The sequence below is a fragment of the Oreochromis niloticus genome, linkage group LG11 (assembly GCF_001858045.2).
Source record: "Oreochromis niloticus isolate F11D_XX linkage group LG11, O_niloticus_UMD_NMBU, whole genome shotgun sequence".
In the NCBI taxonomy this organism is placed as follows: Eukaryota; Metazoa; Chordata; class Actinopteri; order Cichliformes; family Cichlidae; genus Oreochromis; species Oreochromis niloticus.
In genome coordinates, this window is record NC_031976.2 from 28,948,838 (window position 1) to 28,965,556 (window position 16,719).

Genomic DNA, 16,719 nt, shown 5'->3' on the forward strand with positions numbered 1-16,719 from the left:
ATAGCAGATCCAGTATCATTGTGCAGGTCAGTGTTTCTGGTCTGAAGGTTTGTGTTGGAAGGAACTTTTTTCCACACAATATGAGCTGGAGGGAAACTTTCAACACTGCAGGTCAGATTCAGAACATTTCCCTCCCTCACACTTGTCACCCCGGTGATTTTAACTTCCTTCACATCTGTGAGACAAAAAATATAAAGTACACAATCATGTAGTTTCCTTAACTTTCTGACTTTCTTGAAAAACTTGCAGCTTTAAACGTCAGTAGATTTAAAAAATAAAAACATTGAGACTGTAAAAGAACTCACAGTTTACTTTCAAAGTTGAAGCCTCTTCTGTAGTTGTTTCACCTGTGAAGCGGATTTTACAGGTAACAGTGGTGTTGTGCTGCTCAGCTGAAGATTTAAAGGTTAAAGTTGAGCTGTGTCTCTGTCTGAAAGTAGTCAGATTCTCAGTCTTGAAATCAGTGCTGTTTCCTGTAATGTAAGATTCAGTCCCTCCTGCTCCTCTCCATGTCCAGGTGATTTCAGGAACAGATCCAGAGCAGAGACCAGGAGCAGTGCAGGTCAGTGTGGCCTGCTGTCCCTCTGTCAGTGTGGGAATCATTACTGTGGGCTTCTGATTAAGACCTAATGGAAATAAATTGCACTAATGAAACCAAATTAACTACCCAAAGTTCATCTAGCACATCGTTAATCTGGGTTCAAATAATAAGATATTTAATGAAAATGGTTAATGGGAAGCACCAGTTTTATCAGGAACTGCTGCAGTTCCTATCACCATAGAGATCAACAATTCCCCAAAAGAATGAATACTTCATTAAGGCCATAAAAATACTAAATATGTGATTGTACATCACTGAATATCTTTTTTTCTACATGATTGTTCTTGGAATACCTTTTCATACCTTTAACAGAGACAGTTACTCTTGGAATGAATGTGAATCCATCTTGTTGTCCATTCAGTTCTCCATTAACTCTGAGCTGATATGATCCAGAATCAGACTCTTTCAGATCATTAATGATGATGCTGCAGTTTTTCTGACTCACATCAGGCTCCAAACATGACACTCGTCCTTCAAACCCAGACTGAGCTTTTTTCTCAGTGTTTTTGTTGCTGTGAAATATTATGTAAGAATCACCACCATCACTACATCTTTGAGATGGTTCACATTTGTACCAAACTACATGTTTGGGTGTGAAGTCAGCAGCAGTAGTGAAAGAACACGGGATCACAACACAGAGTCCAGCCTCTGCTGTTAGTTCTCGCTCAGTGAAATTAAGACAGTATCCTGTGTCACAGTGTTGTTGTGCCAAGGCTGAGGCACCTGTTAATGCAAAGGGAAAGATAAATATAATGATAAAGAATATTTAGTTTACAACAATAATAAATGATATCTAATTAAAGATATTACAGTAAGTTTTATCTTTTACACAGGCTGCTTGTTTGTGCTGTAGTCTACACAACTACTATAATGTTCACTATTATATCCAGGCTATGGAATCTGCCTGGATGTTGATTAACAATATCTCGGGACATGTTTAACAAAAGATTAAATTAAAATGGCACACAAGCCAACAGATGATAGTAAAGGCACAAATTTGACTGATAATAAATCCTTATCATCTGGATGAATTTCAGAAAAAAAGTTTCAAATACAAACATTTTTAAAAATACAAATATAGCAGAATTACAGTAAAGGAGAAGATACAAACCTGTGTCAGCAATGCTGCCTTTTACAGAGACAAACAGAGCCGACCAGATGAGAACAAACATGTTCGATGCTCGAGACGTTCAGTCTCTCCCTCCACAGAATAACTTATCCAGCAGATGAAGCAAACATACAGAAATCAAAACAGAAATTAAAACAAAGAAAAAGTCAACAATTCAGATCACACAATTTAATAAAATATGTTGCATGCTTAGCTTTGAGTCATAGTGATGTGTACTTTACCAGCTGTGACACAAATAAACCAATGATCTAACAGTTGTCATGGTAAAGACCTTTCTGACATCTGTTTCTTAAATATTATTTAACCTCCTAAGACCCGAACTCTTCCACGGCATGCACTTTTAATTTCACTTTGATATTTGGGCATATTGGGACCCGATGAATGTAAAAACAAAGAATTACCAGAGTTTTTTTTTTTTACCTTATTTTTGTTTTTAAGAAAAATAAGAGCCACATATGAGGATATTCGTTTAAAATTTTGAAAGAACAGTAGCAGTATAATGTCCTCATAAGTGGATATCAGGCCCATGTAGAGCAAAATTGAGCATTTTGGTCTAAATAACCCAAAATGTGATGTCCACATATGTGGACGGCAGGTCCTAGGAGGTTAATGAATAAAAAAAAATCCTCACAGTGGAGCAATAGCAAGAATACAATCATACATTACAACAATAATCATTTGTAATATTAATTAGAACTATATTAACTGCTAAATAAGAGGACAGCATTAGGTCATTCATATTATTTAATTTATAAATAATGGTCGTATTCACCATCATTGCTACAGATGTGAAAAAGTCTTTACATTTCTTATTTTAAAAAGATATTTTGAAACACATTAAACTTTATTTTTACCTGTTTTATTATACTCTTCAAGCTTCTCTTCTCTTGATGTCTGCTCACTCTCTAAACTAGAGTATTTCATTCGCACCTCACCTCTCTTCTCTTTGTCTTCCTCCTTCTTGCAACAAGATTTCAGGAAGTTTCTCAATAAACCACTTGACTTTACAGACCGACATTCAAGTTCCTCTGAATGCTATATATAATTATAATATGTTCATTGTTGATTAAGTAATTTACCTTTTTAAAACATAATGTTATTTTGAGATTTTAAGATTGCAGTAATGGCGCTCCAACAAGTTTTATATATTCATATAGCATCAAATCATCATCATTCACCTCATGGCCCTTTACACTGTGAGGTAAAGATCCCACAATATTAGAGTGAAAACATAACTTGTATAGGACATTTAGCTTATCTTTACATCAGTTCAACATCATACAAGCAATACAACATCATTATATTGCTATATAAGTGCTTTCTTATGTACTCAGTTAAAAAAAAAATAAAGTTCCTTCAGACAGATTGAGTGCATTAAAGAACCTAAGAATTTAAAATAAACTCCTCCTCTCTCATTCCCCCCATTTCTCCATATTTAGTTATATTTCATGCCCAAATATGCTGAAGTGTTTGCTGCCTCTCTGCAAACACTTCTGCATATTTAATCTTATTTTGTATCCATTTATATTCTGCACCATCTCTGCTGCTCGTAGTATTGCTATGCAATCTTATTTTAACATTGTTATAACAATGCACTGCTCTGCACGTGTACTTGTGAAAATTATTTTTAACCACTTAAAAAAAGATCAGTGCAGCAGTTTGTTGTTTGTGTGCGTCTACATAGCTGGATCCAGAGGATTGTGATCGCCAACATTATATATGTCATAAAAAAATCTCTTCAGTCTTGTTCACATTAAGATTGGCTTACTGACTTTCTTCTGAATTTGATGGCTGCCTTCAAAGAATTCTAAGATCTAAGTCTAAGATAAAACATTTTGTATTGACCTCTATTGTTCCTGTTACGGCCTTAGCAGGACCTCTTCCTGAAATTGCCCTTGTGTGGGTGTGTCCTGACATCTCTCCTGCCTAAGGTCCCATCTGTTTTGTACAGCTGACTCCCATCAGCAATTAGAAGTACTTAAGGCAAGAGAAAGGTGAGCTCTAGTGACAGAGAGCCTTTTTGGGTTGTAGCTAGTGAGCCGTGTGTGGTGATTGGTTACTCCTGCTCTGTGGAGAGGAGTGTGTGTGTTTGGTGACTAATCCTTTTGTACTTACTTTTCAGTTTACTGACCAACACCTGAGTTTTCTTTCATTAAAAGGTGATAGCAGCTTGTGCATCTCTGTATTTAGTTATTAATAGAAACATTAATACCTGTTAATTTGACCATTTTGCTTCCCTGTCTCCGTTTTTCAACCTGGACACCTTTTGTTACTTTCCCTCATCCCCTGGAACTTTTTAGGGGAACGTAACAGTTCTCAAGAGGATTTAAACCAAGTAAATAATAGGGAAAAAAAGCATCATTTTTATTGATCAATACTCCATCAAGTAATACCAAAAACATATCACATGAAATTACATAACTCAAACATGACCACATGTGGCAGCAGATAACTTCCTGTTCTCACTTTGTAAGTAACAGACTTATTGTAAGTTTTAGTTTGGTGTTAGATATTTTGATATTTAAAGTTAGAGGCAGTCTGCTTCACTTGAATGGTGTCAAATTGGCACTTAAATGCAATTGAATCGTAATAAAAAGCAATAATACTGTGATTACCTGTGAGAAATCTCAAATCTGTTGCTGTCTGGATCAGACCTGCAGTACAGAGACTAAATGCTGGCAGACGTCTGAAGTGTGGATCCGATGAAGCACCAACTGATCTTTGTATCTGTGTCCATCAGCTACTTAAGTTTGGATACTTGTTGCAAAAAACTGAGGAAAGTTGTTTAGTTGAGTATTTCTTCTTTGTAACAATCCTTCTGAAAAACTCAATAGTTTTGTTAACATTTTACTCATGAGTACTATAAACTTGCATGCTGAAAGTGCAAGTATGGTGTTAAGAAGTGGGCCTCAGAACAAAACAGCCACGGTACAAGAAAGGAAGAAGTTCTAACAGTGACCAATAGAAAACCACCATGCTCACACTTAATAGGGCACACAAGGTTTATTTTTCTTTCAAAGCAGACAAGTGAATGAAGGTGTAGTTCTGGCCTGCAATCCAAGGCCCAATGCCACCAGGGTCAGAATTATCAGCCTGGTTGTAAACAGGAACAGGTGGTCACTCATAAGAACAAGCAGTCAATCACTTATCAGTCTTGCATCTTCCAGAGGAAGACTTTTCTGTTAGGGTACCTAGGTCGTTCACCCAGTGTTTTCAGTTTTGTACCTTTATTTGTGTTCTCATCTTGGTGTATTACTGTGAACGTTTTGGTTTCTGTTTTGCATTTCAATTTTTCCCGGTTCTTCTTGTTTTGTGATTTTGTAGTTCTAAAGTTTGGGTTTCCATAGACCCTCTGTTCTGTGTCCAGTCAGTGTCTGTGTCTTTCCTGGTCCCACGTCTCCCTTCCCTCTGTTGCAGTGTCTGCTTGTGAGTCTGTCTGTAAGTTCAGTCTGTGTTTCCTGTTTTACTTTGAAAGTCCGTGTCTCATGTAAGCGTGTCTGGTTTTGCTTCCTTTGTCTCGTCAGCCCTGATTTGCCCCAGCTGTGTTTCCCTCCTGTCTCCCATTCCCTGATTGTTCCCTCTGTGTATTTTAGTCCCGTGTTTTCTTTTGTGTGTGTTGTGATTTACCCTCATCTTGTACTGTGTGTTCGGTCTGCCTATGTGAGTTTATTTTGTAATTTTCAGTTTTGTTACTTTTTAGTTCAGCATTAAAGCTGTTTTTGATTTCACATTTTGCCTCTAAGTGTCTGCACTTCGGGTCCTCCTTACCACCACTCCTCCCTGCACACAGCCTTCACATGACATTTTCACCCACCTTAATAGGCCTTGCATTAGTGGGGAGCAGTGTTGGTCAAGTTACTTGAAAAAAGTAATCAGTGACTAATTACTGATTACTTCCCCAAAAAAGTAATCCCGTTACTTTACTGATGAATTATTTTCAAAAGTAATTAATTACCTAGTTACTTAGTTACTTTTTATAAACACGATTTACAACCTGAATAGGTGATAAAGCGATAGATCTTTCAGCCCAATTCTACTTTTTCTGCATAATCCATCATACAAAATGTAATCAAATGGAAAAGTCTCTTTTTAAAACTTGTTTTATTAGTTTTAATCTTTTAACTTTATGCATCAAGCAAAAATTAAATTATATGCAACATTCTCTGACTGGAAGAAATTTGTTTAACATTTAAACCTATTTTCTGCACATTCCAGCACATAAAATAAAATATTTTTTGTGTTTACACTCAGTCTTTCAAATAAATGCAAGTGAAACACAGCAGAAAATAAATAAAATCAAAGACTCAGTGGCCCTGTTGCTCTATTTTCACCTGTATAGCAGGTGGATGTTTGCCCTGGTCAGTGGAAGAATCCGCGAATTCGTCTGTGAATTTCTCATTCCGTGGTAGCGTACTTGGCGCTTGTCCGGAACTTTAGGGTTTTTTTCGCTGTAAAAAGAAGTTTTCTTCCCACGCAGTGAACAGCGGACGCTAATGTTTTTGTCACTTTTTACGGAATCAAACTCAAAGTAAGGTCAGTACTTCCACGCTTTAAACGCTGCACGCTCATACTCTCTCCGCACTCGATATATTATACATTGTTGATCTGCAGACAGCTGTTGCCACGAACGTCGCACCCGCTTACATCATTTTCATGAGACACTCTCGCAAAAAAAATCATGGTTTTAGTAACGCAGTAACGCAGCGTGCTTACAGCAAAGTAACAGTAATCTAATTACCGTTTTTGCAATAGTAATCCCTTACTTTACTCGTTACTTGAAAAAAGTACAAGTAACACAAGTTACAAGTAATGCGTTACTGCCCATCTCTGGTGGGGAGTGTGTTTCCACACTAGATCCTGGGAATTCAACTCTCGAGCAAGAAAATATGCCTATGGGAGATTCTGTCAATTATTCCACCATGCCACATTTTACAACAATGGCAAAGAGGAAGAGTGAATAAACTGCTGTAACTGACTGACCCCAGAGAGCTAATGATTTGATCTGATAGATAAAAAGGTAGAATAATCGTAGGCTTTTTAGCTACAACTTGCTAAACTTATAAAAACAAAAGAACAAACAAGAGTATGGACAGAGCTCTATTTGCAGCTGTAGACAGGTGAACAATTTTATTAAACTCTATGTATAAATTGAAATAGAAAGTGTGATATATTACATTTAAAATAATCTCATTGTTTACAATTCAATGTAAAAAATAATTAACAAATAGTAAGTTTTAATTGAATAATTTAAATTAAAATTTGTAATACCAGAGTATCTGCAGGGGGTAAATATACGAGTATCTGCTTTAATCAAGACAATGAAACAAATTAATTACATCACCAAAGTATTGACAACAGGCTGCCATTACAATCACACATCTATCTGAAACCTGACTTTTCAGTTTATACGTTGTGCAATAACATCATAATCTGGTGACACATCCGCTTTTTGCAGTGACATGTAGGTTCTGTCCTCCTGATGTAGGTTCGACTTTTTTCTTGAATTCCTTTGATGAGAAGAAACAGAAGCCCATTATGGTCTAAAACTCTTGGCTGCATTCAAAGAGTCAAAAAAACATAAAAATACATGTGGAGAAACATACCAAAGGAACCATATGTAGGTTATGCAGAAGGCATTCAAAGTGAGAGATACACCAGCAACAATCCAGGGAAGAACTGTACTGTAAGAACCACAATGTTTCACACGAGCTGCTGTAAGACAGAAGAGAGCACATGCACGCGCATATTTTATATATGGATACACACAGACACACGCATGGTGGTGGTGGTGGTGGTGGTGGGGGGGGCTAAAATGCTGTGGGACAGATGACAGATATAAGCTTAGCTTTGTATTTTTCCCCCATGTACTGTCAAATAGTTTCTTTTTTATTTTTTTTTATTTTTTTTTATTTTAACGTTTCCAGGAGCCACGGCTGAGAGGCTAAACAGTCACATGTGTCCAGTGAGCTGCTGCCTGCCAACCTCTGCTCTACATGTATACAGTTGTCAACATACTGCGCATTTTTCTGTCACGTCAACTGATACTTAGTTGCATCTGTGTTGCTGCAGTTCAATGCAGATGCATGTAAGATAAAAAAAATTTCAAAATGCACTTTTTTGTTGTTTGATATAATATTTTCCTTTGCTGGAATGAAAATCAACAATATTCTGTGACATCCTACCCAGAAATAAATACTCTGGATAATTTTTTTTTTATTACTTTCATTATTATTTGGTATTTTATTTCATTTATTGCAACTGTATTATCTACTGTACTTGTATTTACATAACATATAAGTAAACCATTAAGAGATTTCTCAACCATTTGGTAGAGATCAATATTTAAAAACTACAGGATCTATTGAAAAAAAAAAAAAGATTGTGGTTATTATTCATCCAAGTCAATAAGAAATGCAAACAAACAAATAAAATCCATCTCTAAAGTCTCATCAGGATTTCTGGAGCTCTTTTTTTTCCCTGGAGAAGTAGTTAGTTTTATAGAATATGTTTACAAATATATATTAAAACGTATCTACGGAGAAAACCTGATAATAATTATTAAAGTTAATGCTGCACCTGTAGCAATTTTTGACCAAACAGCGCACGATTACTGAAAAATTTCCCCAGTCAAAAAGGCAATGAAGACTTTCAGGAGCCCTAAAATAAAACTAGATGGTTATTCTGAACTCAAGAGAAATAAAGTAGAAAGGAAAAATTAAGAAAAGGACAAAAGTTAATGTCCGTGGTTTCTGATTAAATGTAGTTAAATTATACAGAGGTTGTATTAAAGATAGTACTAAAAAAGTGTTTAGATGAAAAGCACATACCATGTTTTTCAGACAAGTTTTCTTGGACCAGCAGGATCTCTCTTTCTTCTCCATTTCCATTGTTGCTTACACATTCAACAGTGCTGTTGCCATGGTTTTTTACAGTGAGACTGACAGTGCTGTTGACTGTGTGGTTTGACACAGTAGTAATGAGAGTGTACTGAGTGTGGTTTTCTAGGAGCGGCCATTTGATGGTAGGTAAAGGAAATCCTTCACTGATGCACATGCAGGTCAAACCCTCAGACTGAAGCACACATCCAGAGCCATTCTGTATCTTTGTATGCCCTGTAAACATGTAACCAGAATCATAAAACAAGGTAAGGTAGGATTTTAATGCAAATATGAACTCAGATTCAATATTCATATCATCCACTTACATGTCAGAGTCACATTGACATATGAAGTCAGTGTTTTGTCCAGATGTTTTGCCATACAGATGTACTGCCCAGAATTTTCTGCTGTCACATTCAGGGTGACGAGTGTAACTGTATCATTGTGCAGGTCAGTGTTTCTGGTCTGAAGGTTTGTGTTGGAAGGAACTTTTTTTTCCATACAATATGAGCTGGAGGGAAACTTTCAACACTGCAGGTCAGATTCAGAACATTTCCCTCCCTCACACTTGTCACCCCAGTGATGTTAACTTCCTTCACATCTGTGAGACAAAAAATATAAATTTCACAATTTCTTGCTGTAAACATCAGTAGATTTAAAAATACAAACATTGAGACTGTAAAAGAACTCACAGTTTACTTTCAAAGTTGAAGCCTCTTCTGTAGTTGTTTCACCTGTGAAGCGGATTTTACAGGTAACAGTGGTGTTGTGTTGCTCAGCTGAAGATTTAAAGGTCAAAGTTGAGATGTGTCTCTGTGTGAAAGCCGTGAGATTCTCAGTCTTGAAAGCAGTGCTGTTTCCTGTAATGTAAGATTCAGTCCCTCCTGCTCCTCTCCATGTCCAGGTGATTTCAGGAACAGATCCAGAGCCGAGACCAGGAGCAGTGCAGGTCAGTGTGGCCTGCTGTCCCTCTGTCAGTGTGGGAATCAGGTCAACAATTTCCTAAAAGAACGAATACTTCATTAAGAAAATCAAAATACTAAATATGTTATTGTACATGACTGAATATCTTTTTTTCTACATGATTGTTCTTGGAATAGCTTTTCATACCTTTAACAGAGACAGTTACTCTTGGAATGAATGTGAATGCATCTTGTTGTCCATTCCGTACACCAGTAACTCTGAGCTGACATGATCCAGAATCAGACTCTTTCAGATCATTAATGATGATGCTGCAGTTTTTCTGACTCACATCAGGCTCCAAACGTGACACTCGTCCTTCAAACCCAGACTGAGCTTTTTTGTCTGTGTTTTTGTTGCTGTAAAATATTATGTCACCATCACTACATTTTGTTTGAGATGCTTCACATTTGTACCAAATTGTATGTTTGGGTGTAAACTCATCAGCAGTAGTGAAAGAACACAGGAATACAACACAGAGTCCAGCCTCTGCTGTTAGTTCTTGCTCACTCAGAGTAACACAGTATCTTCCAACACAGTGTTGTTGTCCCCAGGCTGAGGCACCTGTTAATGCAAAGGGAAAGATAAAATTAGTGAAAGGAATATTTAGTTTGCAGCAATAACTATTATACCTAATTAAAGATATTACAGTAACTTTTTTTTTTTTTTTTTTACACAGGCTGCTTGTTTGTGCTGTAGTCTACACACCAACTATAATGTTCACATTTCATAACCTATTATATCCAGGTTATGAACTCTGCCTGGATATTGGTTAACAATATCTCGGGACATGTTTAACAAAAGATTAAATTAAAATGGCACACAAGTCAATAGATGATAGTGAATGCACAAATTTGAGTGATATTAAATTCTTATATGAATGAATTTCAGAAAAAAAGTTTCAAATACAAACATTTTTAAAAATACAAATACAAATATAGCAGAATTACAGTAAAGGAGAAGATACACACCTGTGTCAGCAATGCCGCCTTTTACAGAGACAAACAGAGCCGACCAGATGAGAACAAACATGTTCGATGCTCGAGACGTTCAGTCTCTCCCTCCACAGAATAACTTATCAAGCAGATGAAGCAAACATGCAGAAATCAAAACACAAATTAAAACAAAGAAAAAGTCAACAGCTCACATCACACAGCTCAATAAAAGATGTCGCATGCTTAGCTTTGAGTCATAGTTATGTGTACTTAACCAACTGTGACACCAATATACCAATACTCCAGCATTTGTTATGGTAAAGACCTTTGTGACATCTATTTCTTAGATATTATTTAATGAATAAAAAATATCCTCACAGTGCAGCATTAGCACCAATACACTAATTCAATACAATAATAATCATTTTTACTAATAAATAAATGTATATTAACTGCTAAATAAGAGTACAGCATTAGGTCATTCATCTTATTCTATTAATAAATAATGGTCTTATTCACCATCACTGCTACAGATGTGAAAAAGTCTTTGCATTTCCTATTTTAAAAAGATATTTTGAAACACATTAAATTTTGTTTTTTACCTCTTTTACTTTATTCTTCAAGCTTCTCTTCTCACTGATGTCTGCTGACTCTCTAAACTGAGGTTTTTCATTTTCGCCTCGCTTTTCTTTTTCTTCCTCCTCCTTCTTGCAACAAGATTTCAGGAAGTTTCTCAGTTAACCACTCAACTTTACAGACTGACATTCAAGTTCCTCTGTATGCTATGTATAATTATAAAATGTCCATCGTTGATTAAGTAATAATAATGTTATCTTGAGATTTTAAGATTCCAGTAATGGTGCTCCAATAACTTTTATATATTCATATAGTGTCAAATCATCATCATTTGCCTTAAGGTCCTTTACACTGTCAGGTAAAGACCCCACAATATTAAAGTGAAAACATAACTTATATATCACATTTAGCTTATCTTTACATCAGTTCAACATCATAAAACTGATACAACATCATTATTTTGCTATATAAGTGTTTTTTATGTACTCAGTGTAAAAAAAAAAAAAAAAAAAGTTCCTTGAGACAGACTGAATGCTTTAAAGTGCAAGAGCAGAAGTGTGACTTTTTTCTGCAGGCTTTATTAAATGGAAACTTCCAAAACAGTCCACATCCTGCCTGCCACACCGTGACAATATCAGTCACGGTGTGGCAGGCAGGAGTGACGGCTGAGTACATAAATTTTGCATGTCTTGCATTCTGCAGTTAGAACACCTTGCTATGAACGTGTTTGAAGAAATCTTAAGCGTACAGTTTATTGGTTTTGCATATGATGGTCCAGCTGTTATATCATCTTGTTCGGTTCACTTAGTGGGATGAGAAGTGATATATAAACTAGTGGACTAGTATTATATTAGGAAAGATGATTGAATTATAGCAGCGGTAAACAGAATGCTGAAGAGAGGTTTTGAATGAGTGAAACTAATAGATTATTGAGTTTCCTGTTTCTGATGTGTGGGGAAGGTTTTAACAAGGCACACACCTGATTAAATGGAAAGAAACACAGTATCTAATAGAACATTAGTGTTGTGTGGTGTGTGTAGCTGATGGATGGATGTTTTGGGGATTTATCTGGCTGATGCATTTTCTTTTGTTACAAAAGAAAATGCATTTAGAAATGCATTTAAAAATGCCATTTAGTTTTGGTTTGATTTACCCTCCTAAGATGAAGAGCATGCTTAGACATGACTTAACTAGGCCTTCTTATTTTTTACTTTCACAGTGCACTGAGAGTTTTGTTTGTCTCTCTCATTTAAGCAGGCCTGCATGATGAACTGGAAGCGCTACACAACATTTTTGCCAGAAACGATCGCAAAGTGAGCTTCTCCACATTACAATGGGCTCTGGAGAAAGGCACTTATTTGGGACCTTTTCCTTTTTTTTAAATGACGTCATATTGCTGGCAGTAGAAACTTAGCAGAACCTCTCATGTTGCACTATCAGCAATAAACATGGGGGACTGACTAGACTGACAAAAGCTTCACTGACTTGACACCAATACGCAAGATTGCACCCAGACGTGACAAAAGGGTGGATGTATATATGTTTTTTACAGGAGCAGAAAGATGACAGCAAAATCCTGGGTTTGCATAAGCTTGTGGGCCATGCAGACTTAACCTTTTAGTTGCCACTTTCTGTGTGTATTTACCAGCAGTGTGTTATTCGTGACCATGTATTGCTTACAATGCAAAGGTCACTATGAGAAAGTGTGCATACAGATGGACTGTGCTAACATCTACATCACTTTTTCCACAGCAGATGGTTAATCATGTGATTTAATCACATGATTTACAGCAGGACACACCACTGGCTAATGTTTGTTTGTTTTGTTTTTTTAAATACAGGTTTACAGGCCTGAGGCGGAGCTACTCCAGGGGAGAAGCCTTGGAATTTTTAAGAGACAATGAACATCTTTTCTTGTGCATCTCTGATTGTGTTGAACTGATACATGGGAAGGACCATGTGGCAAAAGAGGGTTTTCCAGGGAAATTTTAATGTTTTAAATTACAGGTGAAGTGGCAGAAGGAGATCATCCATAAGGTGCAGACTGAGACCAGGAGAGAAGGGTTCAAGAGGACCAGTAAGAAGCAGGGACCATTTCCAGCACAGCTGACGACCCAGAGAGGGGTTAAGGCAGAGGATTGTAAAATCCTGTAAAACTATGAAAAAAATGAAAATCTGATCTTGATATCTATAAATGGAACAAGATGCTCTTTTTCATTATGGTCAGAGTTACAAATCTCTGTTAATAAAAGGAAAAATCATTAATGGAAAAAGAAAGCCTTTATCATAGCAGACAAATTAGGATTCAGCCTTAAGAATTATCTCTTAAAAATAATGTGGTTTGTGTTGTAACTAAGTTTAGACCACACAATCTGAGGTGGAGGACAACTTTTAACAGAGCAGGTCAGATTCAGAGTCTCACCCTTCCTCAGACTTATACTGTCAGTGATCTTTATATCTATGAGAGAAAAAAGGGACAAACTGACCAATCACATAACTTCCATAACTTTCCAATTTTTTCATCAAGATAGAAAAAAATATTAAATAGTAAAAGCAGTCACAGTTCACATACATTTTTTCTTTATTTGTTTCACAAGTGAAGCTGATTTTACAGGTGGTACTGGGTTATGCTATTATGATAACAGTTAAATGAGCTGTGTATTTGTGTTTATCAGCCATATAAATTTGGGTACGTTGCACAAAAAAATGAGGAAATTTGTGTTTGGTCAATTACTTTTTTGTTGTAACAATCCTTCTTGGCAGTAAATCTTATATAGTCAGAAAGCCTGTTTATTTCCCCACACATTTGTAGGCTAAGCAGCAGAGTTGAGTGTATAGATTGCGTCTATGAATAACTTGCCAAATCTTCTCCACCAAGGCCAAACAACTTATTCTGACTCAAAAAGCATATCAGCACAGAAACCTCTGACCAGCTGTGAAGTTAGTTCATGGGTGATGAGATATGTGTCATGGTTCTGGATCCTTTTGACCCAGCTTTTTGAGTTTCATGTGTTTTAGTGATATTTTGTATGGTTTATGTTTTAGGTTATTTATTAGTTTAAAGTTAGTCGGTTTTGAGTTTCTTCTATTCCCTGTTTAGTTTCTTGTTTATTAGGTTCGCTTGTGTCTCTGTCCTCTGCTTCCCTCTCAGTGTGCTCGTGTTGATGCGTGTTTGTGTGGGCATCCTTGTGTCTTGTTATAGAGTGTCTCTGCTTTCAACTAACACTTCCTCTTTCTTAAGTACCTCTAATGTACTTCCTCTATCTTTGTGGTCAGTTTCAAGTAGTTTTCTCACATTGCTCAACCCTTGCTCAGAAGCTTATACTTCAAAAATGTAAATGTAAACATTTTATACCAACCCTTTTCAGGAACACTTACTAATACTTCTTTGTATCCAAAAGTTTCCCAGATCACATGCACAGCCTTGTTCTGAGCTCATATAAATGGAGGAGGCTGCACCAAATATGTTGATCAATCTGCTTTAGTGTGCCCTGAGATAAAAGGGAGCTGATAAAGTATATAAATACCATTAATTAATTTACTTAGGGATGGTTCACACACACGCTGTACCCAGACTCAGCAGAAGAGACTCCACAGTGGTCAACACAGTGTAGAAGATCGACTGCCCCCTCCCCTCTTTCACATCTATACATCCTACTGCCTCAGAGCTGAGGTGATCACAAGAGACTCCACCCATCCTGCAGCACACCTGTTTGACCTGGTGGCCTCAGGTAGACGCTACAGGTCCATCCAAACCAGGACTAGCAGGTTCCAGTCCAGTTTTTATCATTTAAGGCGACTGGCAAGAGTGAAATCTTTTCTTTCTAGGCAGCACCTCGAAACAGAGATCCATGCTTTTATTTGTTCCCATCTGGACTACTGTAACTTTATGTGGGGGTCAGTCAGTTGCTGCTCTCACATCTTCAGCTGGTTCAAAATACCGCTGCACGACTGCTAACAGGAACTTGTAAAAGAGAGCATAAAACCTCTGTGCTGGCCTGGCTGGTTGTTTTAAAGTGCTTTAGAAATAAAGGTGATGATGATGTTGACGACAATAAAAAGATTCTGAGAATTTCTTGGTGTTAAACAGGATTTTTTTCCTTCCCACTGTCACTAAGTGCTTCCTCACAGGGGGTCATGTGATTGTTGGGGCTTTCTATGTAATACTGTAGGGTTTTACCTTGCAATGTAAACTGCCTTGAGGAAACTGTTGTTGTGATTTGGCGGTATATACATACACATATATACATACACATATAAACATACACACATATATACATAACCTCATATCACATCACTGTGCTCATTAAGTAGAACCTCTGGTCGATTTTCGGCCATTTCGTTTTTTAATTCCACGCCATTTTCACTGTGTTTAATGGAATATAGCCAAATTTTCAAAAATGTAGTTTTTTTTCATTTTATTTTAAAATTTCAGTCTGAGTTTCTTAAATGAGCTTAAATGGCTGAGCTACAGAAATCCATCCACTATCGAACCTCGTGGCCGATTTCTGCCCCATTGAAACCCATTATAAACGCTATTTTTCATTGCGGGATTATTTTTATAAGGGTTACTGGGATTTTCGAAGTCTTGGTTTCATTTTGTAGCCCAGGAATTAAAATTGTAATTTTTTCATGTGTCCACCAGGTGGCGCCATTTTCCCATATTTCAGGGAATTGACCAACTTCATCCACAATTGCAGATTTTGGCCGCATTGTTCTGCAACCAAAAGTGAAATAAAATGGTGTTGTGTTTCACTATCGGTGTTGAATATGATGTTGGATAATAGTAACTGTACTTTTTAAAAAAAATATAAAGGCCTTTGTCTAAAAAAGAAAAAAAAAGACACACAAACACACTTTTTCTTTCAAAAGTATTTTCTCTCTCAGACAGCCACACAGCAATATAAGCAAATTCAATAAAAGCAAGGACGAAAACCACATTAGGTTATTTTTCCCTTCAAATACAATTTTCAAAAAATTAATTCACCTATGACCCCGGAAGTACCCGCCCACGGAAGCCATTTCGTGCCGTTGTAAACAAACCCTGAATCAATACGCATGGAAGATGGACGCGGTCGTTTTATATCCAACGCTCACCAGCCGGGTAGCGACAAAACTATCTGCAAATTGTGCGAAGAGGAGATCCAAAGGAACAGTCACAGTAGAATTTCGAAAAACTGACGGACAATTCCCGGGGATGGGCACCCTAGTCAGCGCGCAAAGGTCGGAGCTGTGCCAAATGGCGAATTCTCGGATGAAGACCCCGCTCGCAGTCGGATTTACAAAAAAATACTGATGATTTCGTGAAAGTGCAAAGTAAGTGTTGTTATATTACCATTTTAGTTTGAAGGTTACAACAGAAAATGATATTTTTAAATGTTACGATGGCCGTGACGTCCCTTCTGGTCCAAATCGCATTTTTCTTTGTTTACTGTGAGCGTATGTATTCGTTTACTTTTGTATTGCTCTTTTATACGTCCCAAAATCGTCTAGTTTTGTCTACTACAGTAGATCACTTCTAAACGTTTGTGATAAGGTCGCGCATGTTAACTTGTGAAACCCGATCCAGCGTGATCGGCTGCCGGACCGTGTCCCTACGGCTCGGCTCGGCGCGCAGCGCCGATCAGGCTGCTACTGGAC

At 37.0% G+C, this 16,719-nt stretch overlaps 1 long non-coding RNA gene across 1 annotated transcript; it reads right to left on the minus strand.

Moving 5' to 3' along the window:
- Positions 1–6,840: 6,840 nt before the first annotated feature.
- LOC102076220 (sialic acid-binding Ig-like lectin 5) lies at positions 6,841–9,852 on the minus strand. Its single transcript, XR_003222076.1, has 6 exons — positions 9,719–9,852; positions 9,301–9,610; positions 8,935–9,209; positions 8,558–8,842; positions 7,334–7,442; positions 6,841–7,237 (listed from the first exon to the last, which is right to left on the minus strand). It is a non-coding gene; the product is annotated as a sialic acid-binding Ig-like lectin 5 (long non-coding RNA).
- Positions 9,853–16,719: the final 6,867 nt, after the last annotated feature.